We start from the raw sequence: 12,346 nt of genomic DNA on the forward strand, positions 1-12,346 counted from the left end.
ACACCACATCCCAATTTAATTCTATCCAACCAATTTCTCAACTTTAACAGACTTTGCCACCCTGGGTTTCACAATTTAGAATTCTCCTCTTGTATATTTTCTAATACACATAGGTGCAAAAATGTAATGAGATTTAATGAGAAATGTTGCTCCTCCCCCTTTCTATTCCTATTGGAAATGTACAGGCATGGGAGAGGTTGCAGCTCAAGCACATGTTAAAACATTCAGCTTAGTCCTGTAAAAATACCATACATAAAGCCAAAGCTGAGTTTTCAGCTACCCTGAAGAGTTAGAAAATTGTTTGCAACTTGTGCAAATTATAAGCTTCCTTTGTTTAAAAAAAAAATACATTATTTATATATGTTGAAAGAGACTCAGTAAAATGAAGTATTAGTGGTATTAAAGGTCAATGTAATCAATAGCATAGCTTCAAGGTACCAAAGAACCATACCAAACCTTCAAATATGGAAACAATGGGATGAACTAGTGACTGAGTACATAAATTCATCTAGCAACATATACAAGGCATAAAAGACCAACATGCTAAAAAGCCTATACAAATTAAGATTAACAGGAAGCACTATCTATTAATTGCATTACTACTAATGCAAAAGCTGTACAGCATCATTCACATTATGATGTGTATATACATGTATGCTATGTTATATACATAAAAAGACATGACTAATGCCTCATGCTGATGAGATCTGTAAAGCTAGGATCACACTGTCTAGTCGACACTGATGTTTATCTTTCATCAAATGGAGCAGAGTTCAGTTGTGGTCTTGCATTATGCATAAGCAGTGAATACAATTAGACTGAAAAGCAAGCTGATCTTCTCTGATCTCAAGTGGAAAGTGTGAGCTCTGATCTTCACAGGTGACAGCTTTGTGCATTACTCCAATTTACTAGTTAGCTTCCTTGAATCTGTGTATGCAATAGAAAACTCACAACACATAGTTGTGGCTAATCTTATGAATCCACTAATGTTTAAACAAGCAAGACTATCAAATAAGAGAGCAAAGCAGTTATGTTACTTTGGCACAGAGAAACTGCAATTAGTTCTTGATTTTACAGTTCAAGAAGGATGCTGAAAAATTGGAGGAAAAAAATTAAAATGCCTATAGGAAGAACACAGAGAGCAAGAGAAGGAAGGAATTTGATCTCTCATCAAGCAGAGATATAAAAGAACCACCAGTGACTGGAAACTACACCTAAACAAGTTCAGGCTAGAAATGAGGTTTCTTTTGTTTTCAGATAGATGGAATAATTTAAGAATTGCTTACTTCCAAATTCGGAGAAAAGTTTTCATCGAAACTTACACTTTCCAAATAAATGCTCTATTTCACCTTGGTGTTCTGAAGCATGAATTTAGGAAATCTAAGTCAATGCAGTTGTAGCAGTAGCAGTTGCATATGTTCTCAAAACACTTTACAAAAGAACCAAGCATTTTCCCTCTATAGTAAAAAATCAAAGCAGAGAAATAACACTACTAGTTAATGGCAGCACAGGAATTAAGTTCACAGTTCCCGATTCCAATTATGCTACTCTATGATCCCTTCTGTTGGGTTTTTGGGTTGTTTTTTGTTTTGGGGGCTTTTGTTGTTGTGGTTTTGGGTTGGGGGGATTGAGGGGGCCCTTTTGTTGTTTTGTTTTGGGGGTTTGGTTGGTTGGTTTTCAAATTCAGTACATGAACTTACTTTTTTTCCCTGCTTCACAGATTCCACTTCTGTTCAGTGTCTCAGATTTAATTGCTGATTCTTATTACTAACCTGCAAAAATGAAAAATATTTTAACTGCAGAAATCTGTTGCTATGAAGTTTAAGAAGCACAGCACGTTGTACTTTAGTAATACGCAAGCTGAGCCATGCAGAAACTCAAAATATCAGGGTTGCTCATGCTTCACCAGCCAGTCCCACAAAATGTTAATATAGCAGGATCAACTACAGAAAACATCTTGTTTGTTCATCAGTGTACATTTGTAATCATACATGGTACTAAGTACGTAGTTACTAGTTCTAAGTTATACTACATTCCACATTTTAAAGGTAAAACTAGGAAAAATTAATACACAGAATAATATATATATTTAATCTACCAACAGCTCTCCACATTTATGCAAGCTACAGAACCCAGTAATATGAGTTTTACAAAACCCACTCAATTTCCAGGGCATAGGATTGCAGTGATTAAGCACCCAGACTCCTTGACAGCCTCCAACAGGCTATGCTAAAATCCATGTTGTTAAATCCTTGCAATCTTTTTTAATCCAGGCTAGCTAGATTAAAGTTAATTTGGGTGTGCCTAACCATTTTGAAATCGGGAAGTTTGCGGCCATAGCATATGCACCTTCATTCTTGGCCTGCCTAGTGAACAGGTGCCCATAACAGAAAAGAGCGTGGATCATTACAATCCATACCACTAAGTCTTCAGTCACTCCAAACTAATAAAACAGCGATCAAAGCATAAAAACCTCACCAGCTTATGGGTAGCCAAAAATTAATGGCATCCAGGCTTTTCTCTTTTCATTCACTCAGATACACTTAGTTTCTGAATATGCAATTCTTGCAGTCTCATACACAATGAAGTGAAGGTGAAACTTCTCATGAACATGCATTTCCTATTCTAATTGACATGTTTATCTATTAAGAACATTATCCATTTTGTTGAATGGTCCCATTGCATTTTTCCAGTTCTAGAGTACGTTAAATAATCTCCCAACTACCACATGCTAACTTCTGGTAATTCACCACACTGTTTTTAAACATAAAAGAAGGTAAAAATATACTATGCACTTTCTATTTCTTTTCCCTTTAAAGATAATAACTGCAGCTATCATTGCAATACCACAGTACAAAAACATTACGGAAGGCAATCGCTAACCTGGGAACAGACATGCATCAAGGAGAGTATCTAATACCCCTATTCCCTTTCTCTCTCAGGTGCATGTGTGCACAGGTACATGCATGCATGCATACAAAATACATACATGCACTCCCCAAGCAACACCCTTCCTTTCTTTATAAGGAGGCCAAGACTGTAAGCACTAATTGCAGGGGTTTCTCCTAACTTTCTTCAGACTCCTCATGGAAACAGCTTGAAGTACAGACCTACACAATCCTAGTAACAGAAATTTTTTGTACAATCACCAACTAAACCTTGGGGAAATTTCTGAAAAAAATGAAAACCTGCAAAATGTAAGAAAGGAACACAACTCTGTACATGTCCTCCTGGCCATTCAGAGAAACATACCCATACAGCTGCTGTCTCCCATTACAGGGAACACAGCACTATGTACTCTTAAACACGTCCCTGTGAAAGAGCAAGGATCACTGAGGCAAAACCTTTCCCACCCCAACCCCACCCCACGCAACCAGGCCTTATTACCAGTGACAAATGAAGCCATGGGGCTTCAACCTGTAAACACGAGAAGAATAGTACAGATAAAACCAGCAGCTTTAAACGCTATCCTACAAAATACAACTTAAGGTCAACATCAGCCACTTAGGCACAGTGACCATCCCTTCCTCTTCCGTCCTCCTAGTCCTCCTCTTTATTTTAAGTGCAGGTCAAGAAGAAATAAGCAGTCTCAGCTTAAGTTGTATGCAGAATTTTACAAGTTTTATTCTGTTAATATTAACAGAAGAATGTGGGAAATCTAACAAAACTAAGTTTACGCTGCTGAATGTCTTGCACCTAAATACCTTTACAAATCCAATTAGATTCCCTATTTGAAATGTTAAGCAAAAACCAGCTTTATTAGAGCACATTACTATTCCTAAAAAAGCTACCTACTGACATGGATATGCTTTACTAAAAAGTTTAACTCCCAACTGTAAAACTTGTTCATGAATTTCAGTAAACAAGACTGGATCTATAGGACCATGAGCTTATGAGCTCATAAACAACCAGAACTGTTACTAGTGAAACAAATTAAGTTTTAAATACAACTTTGTATAAATAGATTTGTTACGAGCTGAAATTTAACAATTTAAAAAATCCACTGGGAAACAGTTTCCATTAGTGAACAAAAATTGCCTGTGTATAATAAAAAGGAACTTACCACCTTCAGTAAATATGTCAGTGGTATAACACGGTGACACCATCACTGGCAAAATTAGTTTAATTACTTGGGCATTCTTTATGGAAAGTATATGACAAAAAAAAACAAACTGTGGAATCCAAACATAGCAGGGGAAAAACTGTTCACTTACTTTCTGTTCACAAAACTGTTCACTTTTTTTAGTTAAGTTAAATTAATAGCTAAGAGACTGCTTTTACTTCATCACTCAAGAGAGCCCTTCAACACTCAAGACTACAGAGTGTTTAGGATCAAAATGTGCCTCTTGGGACCACAAACGTCAAAACCACAACAAAACATACTTTTGTATGGTGTGGTGGGTAAGAGATGGACACAACATTTTGTCCTCTGCCTGTAACTTTGAGAGCTATATATCAAAGAAAACTACAATAATGACTGCATGTAAAAGTCAACACTAAAGATGGTGCCAAGGGAGAAGGTAAGATGATTCAAGGGGAAATATAAAATAATTAAAACAGCCTTTTCCAAGGGCTCCTCTAGAACCGCAAACAAACATGTTTGTTTCCAATATATATGTCCTCTGAAGGAAAGGGTTTGTTACTACAATAAATCAAACCTCAGAGGCTAAGCAGTCCTCTGCTGACACAATGCAGCTTTGCTGACAGTATTTTGGAAGAACAGATTTAAATTGACACTTTTGATACAACAACATTGTCCAAAACAACTGCAACAACAACTAGAGGGCAGATTTTCTCAAATAAGAAACCTATTTGTTTCTTTAGGCATCCCACAGACTGATGAACTGATGTTACAAGGGAGGGTTTTTTCTTTAGTAGCAATGTTTATTACACTGCTTGTCACTTCCAGACTGGACTTCCTTTGCATATCCTACATCTAGAGCTTTCAACATTCATTAATAAACAGATCATTAAACTCTGTTCAGTAGAGGGGGCTGTGTTTTTACCATCTGGTTGCAAATCAGCTTAAACTGATCTAAGTTCAGATCGCAAATGCTGTTCTCCCTGCTGTCCCTAGCAAGTATTCTGGTCACCTCCCTTCAGGCAGCACTATCGCTTGTGCAACATGCTGAGTTTATTCACGAAGCCAATCCATCTGAGAACTAATCCACCCCTGCCCACCTTTGCAAAACCAACACCACTGCTCCCCATCCCTCCTCCCCCCATCCCCCAAAACCCCACACTGCAATTTTCCAACCTTCTTGAACCATATCATTGCACACCCACAAAGGACTTGCATTTGATACAAGGCAGAGGGCAAGGCTGCATGGGCAGAACAGCAGCATCTCACACTTGCAGCATCCTCTTTATCTTTTCACAAACTCCCTAAAAGTATATTATATTTCTCTGTGAAAGGATAGATCATGTACTAAAAGCCAGTCCTCTTCAAGAATCAGGCACATTCTGAATAATCATCCCTTTCTTCCTTACAACGAGTTTAGTTTCACAAGTAGATTAAAAAAAAAACCACCCAGAAGAACTACTGTGTTTGAGAAAATGTGACAAAACCAGGCAGTCTGTCACAGCCTGGACAGAGTCCAACCTGCTTTTAGGAACACTTCTACAAATACCTGGGGGGAAGGAGGGGGGAGTAGCCATCTAGTCCCCTTGCATCTCTCTCCTGAAAAAAGCTCTCACATATAGAGGATGCATTCAGCGACAGACTGGGATACAGTCTAGCACTCGGCGGCAGCCAGCCTACCCAGGTAAGCCATCCTGCTGGAGACCACCCCTTCTGTATTGTATGAAACAATACGTGCTATCAGCAGTCACAAAGCCAACGTTGATTTTGCGGCAACCAGCACTACTCCAGAGGATGACTGTCAGACAGTACAGAAAGTGGAGCGTGCACTCTTACCTATCCAAATTCCTGAGAAGGCAGGCACATGCAGCTTTAGCAAAAACTCCCGGTGGGCGTCATGACCAGCTTCAGATGAATCATAGCATGGTGAAACCTAGAAGCAGAAAGACCATGGCTATGAACAAACTTTGAATGGGAGATGAACAGGTGAAATCTTTTTCATGAGTAAATGGTATCGTGGAAATTGTGCTTGTAAGAAGCCAGAACCAACAATGCAAACTTATAAAGCCGTGAACCTAGTAAGTTTTTGTAGCTAAACTTACTCATCTCAGAGAGTCTGCATGAGAATTTTCTCACTATAACAATCCCAACCTTTCTTTTATCACCCTTTCTCTGAACCAAGGTTTCTTCTTCCAGAACACATTCTGCCAGGCATTTGGAGATTAAACAAACATTTGATTACACCTGAAAGAAAGGGGACATTTAGCAGTGCTGTGGCCCACATTTTTCCTCACTACTCAACATAAAGCCTATCACACATGTCAAACACAAGGGAGAGCAGGAGTGAGTTTATCTAAGTCACCAAATGCAGTCCAAAAGGAGCCACCAAGAGTAGCAAGAAAAAGAAGTTGCAGAGCTGGTTCTTCCTATTTACCAGGTCCTCTAATAAAATCAGTATTGTTTCAGCATTAGCCTTAACATCTGACCTCTGCCTATTGCAACAAAAGGCTTACATCTGTAGATGATAGCAGCCCTCTAAAATTAGACTGGGCAAACAGATGTAACCATGGAGATTTATGCTGCAGTCCCAAGAACTCTGCAGAGGCACAAGCTGGAGGCAAAGCATATACTGCCAATGAATTTTTGTCCTCCTCTACTCCCACCAAGCTCACGCGTTACAGGAGATGTGCGGTGAATCATATCAAAGAGACAGATGAAAATCCAACTCTAAATAAGGACACTGGAGGCGAAGACCTAGATCATTTCTCCAACCTTGGTTTCCCCAATCTAGTTCACTGCACAGGTACATTAGCACTCGTGCTGACCTGAGGCAGAAAAGGCACAGGACACGATAAGCAGAGAAAGGACAGCTGCTTTCAGCTGCAATGCCAGCAGAAGCTGCACATAAAACATGGTACAAGCACTATATATTTCATTATAATGATCTCTGAAACTCAATAGGTTGATAAGCAAATAATTTTAAGTCACCCATTGCTACTCTCCCAACACTTATTTCTAGACAGAGTTGAATAAAGTTTGAATACTTGGTGGCAAGAACATTAGCATTAACCAAAATTCTTTAATAAGTACCAGACAGCATTATCAACAGAGCTCAAGAAAGTAATTATTGCTGTCTTCCTTTAAGCAATTAATAATATAGCTTTCACAGCTGGGTTTTTTTATTGCAAGTTCAGTTTAGGCTTATTTACAAAATAGCGTGTGAAATTAAGACCTGGGAAAAACAAGAAGCATCATCAAAAGAGCTGCAGTACAAAAAAAATAATGGTCAAAGCATTTTCCAAAAGGTAGAGAGAACTAAACTCATGTTTAAAATAACATAACATTCCAGGAAGGACTGCATTTTAACTTTCATATTACCAGCAAACTGAGTCTGTCTCTTTCAAGTAGAATCACATTCTAATTTTGGGATAGAAAAGTTCAATAACAACTCAGTCTAATGAAGCAAGTAAAAGGTTTAAAACCTATCTGCCTGTGATTGCCACTGACATTTTGGCAAGTCATTTGGGCAGCAGGTAAATAAATAATTTCCGCAGGCGGTGGCCTTCTGATCAAGAAAATTTTTCCTTGTTTTCTTTAGGGCAAAATCCTTCACCTATTCTAGCATTACTAAGATGCATCATAATTCTAACCCATAACTCTCCATTTTCTTTGGTGTTAAATTATAGACCTGCTGTGTAAAGACAACTTTTTTTTTTTTGTAAAAGATTGCCTGTGAAGCTCAATTGTGATTGGGAAGGCCGCCTACACAGTGGAGAGAGTGAGAAAAAACACACTTGCAGAGCTGAAAAAACATTGGTGTAGGCGTACGTAAGGGGGGAGGAAAGAAAGAACTTGGTTCTACTGAAAAAGGCTTTTTTCTTACATCACCCTTGGAAGAACTAAAATGTGTTACTTGAAGAGAATTCAAAGGATTGTTTGCTACGTTCCAGATGTCAATATGCAGCACTAGAAGCAAGATGAGGAATCCTTGCAGATTCATCCCCCTGATTTCAGAATCCACCACCTACCAAGGAACGCTTCACTTCCCCCACTTGCCTGCCACATCCCGCAAAAGCTATTCTCACAGAGCGGCAAGTCACCTGCAGAACACCAGTTCAAAGCTCTAGAAGACTTATATAATTAATAACATTAGGAAGTATTGGAATTGTAGCCAAAGTCTTTTCAAAAAAAGAAGGGGAAAGAGAATGCTCTCTAGAAACACTAAGAATAACTAGCATTTATTCTCAGCAGAATTTAACAGTATGTGAAACTGCTGAAAAAAATAGCTACAAGAAGTTCGGATGTTTCTTTCTCATAGACACTTAAAAAACCCATTTTCCTCCCTAGCCTACACAGCCTTCAGTCCATTCACCTCCCAAGAAAAGCGAGCAGGCCTTTCAGGATGTCCTATTAACTAACCCAGATTTTCAAAAGAAAGAAGGAATGAGCATCAGTGCAAAACATCCTTCTCCGTTTTCTTTAGGAAGGCACCACCTATACACATTATAATTTCTAAATAAAGAAGTCTACATAAAGTGTTCCTGTGCCATCATAAAGCTATGAAAATATTTAATAGGTCTGTCTTTCCCTTCATAATAAAAACAAAAGGCTTTTGACGTACATGCATTAGCTGATCATTACTGTAATTACTACCAGAGGAATGAAGACAGCCGGGACAAGTTTCACCAATGAACTTCAACAAACGTGAGATGATGCATTGCAGGGAAAAGAAGATGCTGCTGCTCCCATGGCGTTGGACACCAGCCTGCAACCTATTTTGCGAACCCCACTCACAAGGAGATAGGACTTCAGCACCTAATTCCCTTTGAGTGTTTGGGCTGGTATTTTCAAAGCCCTGTGCCTAGCAGATGACTGAATTCCTGCACCCACAGTACACTGCCACAACGGAGAACAGCCTACAGAGCAGTGCTGCTGGAAGGCCACCTCCGACCAAAGCTTTCACAGACCTCTACGTTTCATCTCCAGCCAAACATATGCTGTCACTGAAGATGCTGAATGCCAGAAACTGATAAATAACATTACTACAAAGTAAGCTCCATTTTTATACGTCTTTTCAACTATATGATTGCTAAGCGCTAATGGCTATTACTCATACACATCAGAAACACAGGTAAGACAGGGTTTTAAAAAGCAGCAAGCCAGCTGACTTGCACAAACCTATATGGCAAGGGAAAGCAGCATGCTTCCAAGTCACAGCTAAGCTCTTACAATTACTCTTAAAACACAAGACAGTTGCTCCTGAAGCTCGCTGAGGCACAAATTCTTCTGGGTCAGAAAGGCAGGAAAGGATGAAGTATCAAAGGGAGGTATAAAACTCAGCAGCAGTAAAACCTCCAGAAAAAAAAAGATAATCTGAAACAATGAATATGAAATGGTGAAAAACACAGAAGCAAGAACAGAAGTAAGGAGATATAGAAACAAGTGAAAAAAAAAAAAAGGTGTATACAAAGTAGTAAGAATTGAAATCCCTTATTCTAGGAAAATTGGAGCCATTTATTATAAAAGAAGGTATATAGACTCCTACTAAACTTTGAAATCCTAGCCATCTTGACTTTCACCCTGGTGAATAGTGAAGTGTTATTTCTGACACATTAATAAAACCTCTCTACATACTAATACACATATAATTCTAATAAACCAAAAATGCATGAAAATATTATACAACAAATGAATCACATACATAGAATTTGCATCCTAATAAAGCATATCCTTTCATGCTCAGCTTGTCAAACTAAAGAACATTTGCTTCAAGAGTCACTGCCAGAATAATCTGATCTCTTGTATTCTTCCATAAATTTCACTTTTAAGTAAAATGAAGTTTTATTTCTTCTTAGTGAGAACAGAACAGCTCAAGGTAGTTTGGAAGGCTGCCTTTTACTGTCAGGCTCTAAGATCTCCAGTCAGACTAAGGCTATTAGGAAAGAAAAAACCTTAGAACAGCACAGAGGGCTGTCAGGGGATTCTCTGCTGCTGCTGCTGACATCAAAATTCAGAGAATATTTACCTTTTGCTTTTCAGACACTAAGACCTTTAGGAATTTCTCAGAGATATGCTACTAACAAGGAAGAAAGCCGAATTACTAAAACTTTTTTACCTTTTGTAAAATAGCAGTATAGAAAAAGAGATTTGAAATTGAATTACACTTCAATTTTTGAATGAAGGGAGATTCAGCTCAGGTTGGGGGAATGTCTGGGTTTTCTCATTTTGTGTGTTGGTGTTTTCCTCTCATCAAGGGTAAACTAGAAGTCTGATGCAGATTTACAGCCTGATACAAATTCAAATACCTTTGGCATCATAATTATACAGTATCAATCAAAATTAGGAACATTGCATTTAATTCATTAACTCATTTGCTGCCCTGTCAACAGTATTCAGTTACTGTAATTCTTAACATTTTTCTCAAAAGGGGTAATGGAACAAAATTTCATTTAATTTCATTTCACCTGAAAAGGCCTCTTCTGATGTTCACAACATCATTTTAGTGCAATAAGCCATAACCTTTCCCGATTATTCACAACCACCATGGCTTTCACACTGAGGCCAGTTTTTCTAGCCACACAGTATATGACTGTAATAGTGTATAAATGGCTTTATGTTTACCTCCAATATAACTGCACATCCTACAAGTGAAATACCTGTACCAAGAAGATACTGCTGACTGGAAAGAGCTTCTCCTCTATGAGCTAATGCTTTTGCCCAGTGCTGAACTAACCGAAGTGAAACATCAAGGAATTTACAGAGCACAACCATGAAAATGTGAAATTTGTAGTTATTCCTGACAACAGTAAGCACTTTAAAGTAAGGAATGCAAATACTTAAGTTTAAAATGGAGAAAACCAACAACAAATGCAAACAGAGTCCACTTCCCCCCCCCCCCCCCCCCCCCCCGGTTACATGAAGTAGTGACCCATCCTTTTTGCTGTCCAATATTCCTTCTTTAAAAGTTAGTTTTTCTCTTCAGAAAAGTTGTCCTGTTGCTTGTTTTTCAGCCTAGCCTTCTGTCACAGTTAAGCTATAAGGAGGACAGGATTTTCCAATGTAGGAGTTACTGCTGCCAAGCAAAGAACTAATAATCTGTCTATGGCAGAAAATACTGGAGGAGAAAGGATAAAGGGCAAATTCAGCAAAGAATTTGCAAATTCACAATTTGAAAGCTCACTCCTTTTCCATTTTGCTCTCTCCCCCGCCCCCTTTCTTTCATATGTAATTTCAATCCATTTGACTGCTGTTAAAAGAAATGAAAAACTGAGCTGGCATCTCGACTGACTTTGTATTTGGAATTTTAAAGCTGTTTGTCCATGAAAACAGAAGCACCACCATAGAGAATATGCCGCTGTCAGGAAGCTCCTGCTGATAAGGGTTCAAAGTGCTTTGCAGATAAGGTAAATATCATTAAACCAAATACAAAGAAAGGGAAATCAAGGCAAGAGGGAAAAAAAAAAAAAAAAGTGTTACTCAAGGTCATCCAGCAGCCAGCTGGCAGTCAGATATATTAGTCTTCCAACTTCTAGCACCCATGGCAAAGGACCATACGACTTCTCTTTATATGAAGGCTTTCATCAGCACTTTGATGAACTGATAATACACATAATGTAAGCAACAATACGTTAGCTAGACAAATTAAACGCCCAAAATGAGAAGGCAGAGAAGTGCCTAACAGTGAACAAACTAAAAGCCATGAAGCACTGTTACTGAACAGCATCCGTGCACACCCATCAACCAGTGGGTTTCCACTGGCATGTACTACCATCTGTCAACAAACAAAACATGAAATCACATTTCCCCAATCTTCCACAACATACCGGCATACTGCATAAACTCCACTACTTTACCCTTTACCACAAAAAGTGTCTAAGCCAGGAATATCCAAATGCAGATTTCTGTTAACTGCGTATGTGCTATGAGCACCACTTCTACGAGACTCCAATCCCCTTCACAGCACAACAGAAACGTACACCATATATCTGCTACAGAAGGAAGCTTCACAATAAAGTTGTATAGAAGTATACTGCCCATAAAATTCATTAAAAGAGGCGTTAACTACATCACTATAGTTTCAAAATATCCAAGAGAATATGAAAAATTCCACTCTGTTGAGCAGAATTTATTCAGTCTTCAAAAGCTTTGAAACTGTGTCAAACTGAAAATCCTAGTAATCCCTAAGAAGTTTCACACTCCATAAATCATACCTTCTTCTATCCCTAATTCAGAATTCAACTATAATAAAAATACAATTCTTTAGCT

The 12,346-nt window shown here is 38.4% G+C and overlaps 1 protein-coding gene across 17 annotated transcripts in view; it reads right to left on the minus strand.

Annotated features, from left to right (window-relative positions):
• Positions 1–12,346, minus strand: part of SIPA1L1 (signal induced proliferation associated 1 like 1) — a 226,756-nt gene that overhangs the window by 144,709 nt on the left and 69,701 nt on the right. For 13 of the 17 annotated variants that reach the window (XM_075502876.1, XM_075502872.1, XM_075502880.1 and 10 more), the window contains 2 exons: positions 5,918–6,014; positions 1,701–1,772 (listed from right to left, as the gene is read on the minus strand). The gene's annotated coding sequence lies outside the window, so the exon portion shown is untranslated. The remainder of the gene's footprint in view (positions 1–1,700; positions 1,773–5,917; positions 6,015–12,346) is intronic. The other 4 variants (XM_075502886.1, XM_075502887.1, XM_075502883.1 and 1 more) reach the window with 2 other exon arrangements.

Source organism: Mycteria americana, chromosome 5 (genome assembly GCF_035582795.1).
Source record: "Mycteria americana isolate JAX WOST 10 ecotype Jacksonville Zoo and Gardens chromosome 5, USCA_MyAme_1.0, whole genome shotgun sequence".
Classification (NCBI taxonomy): Eukaryota; Metazoa; Chordata; class Aves; order Ciconiiformes; family Ciconiidae; genus Mycteria; species Mycteria americana.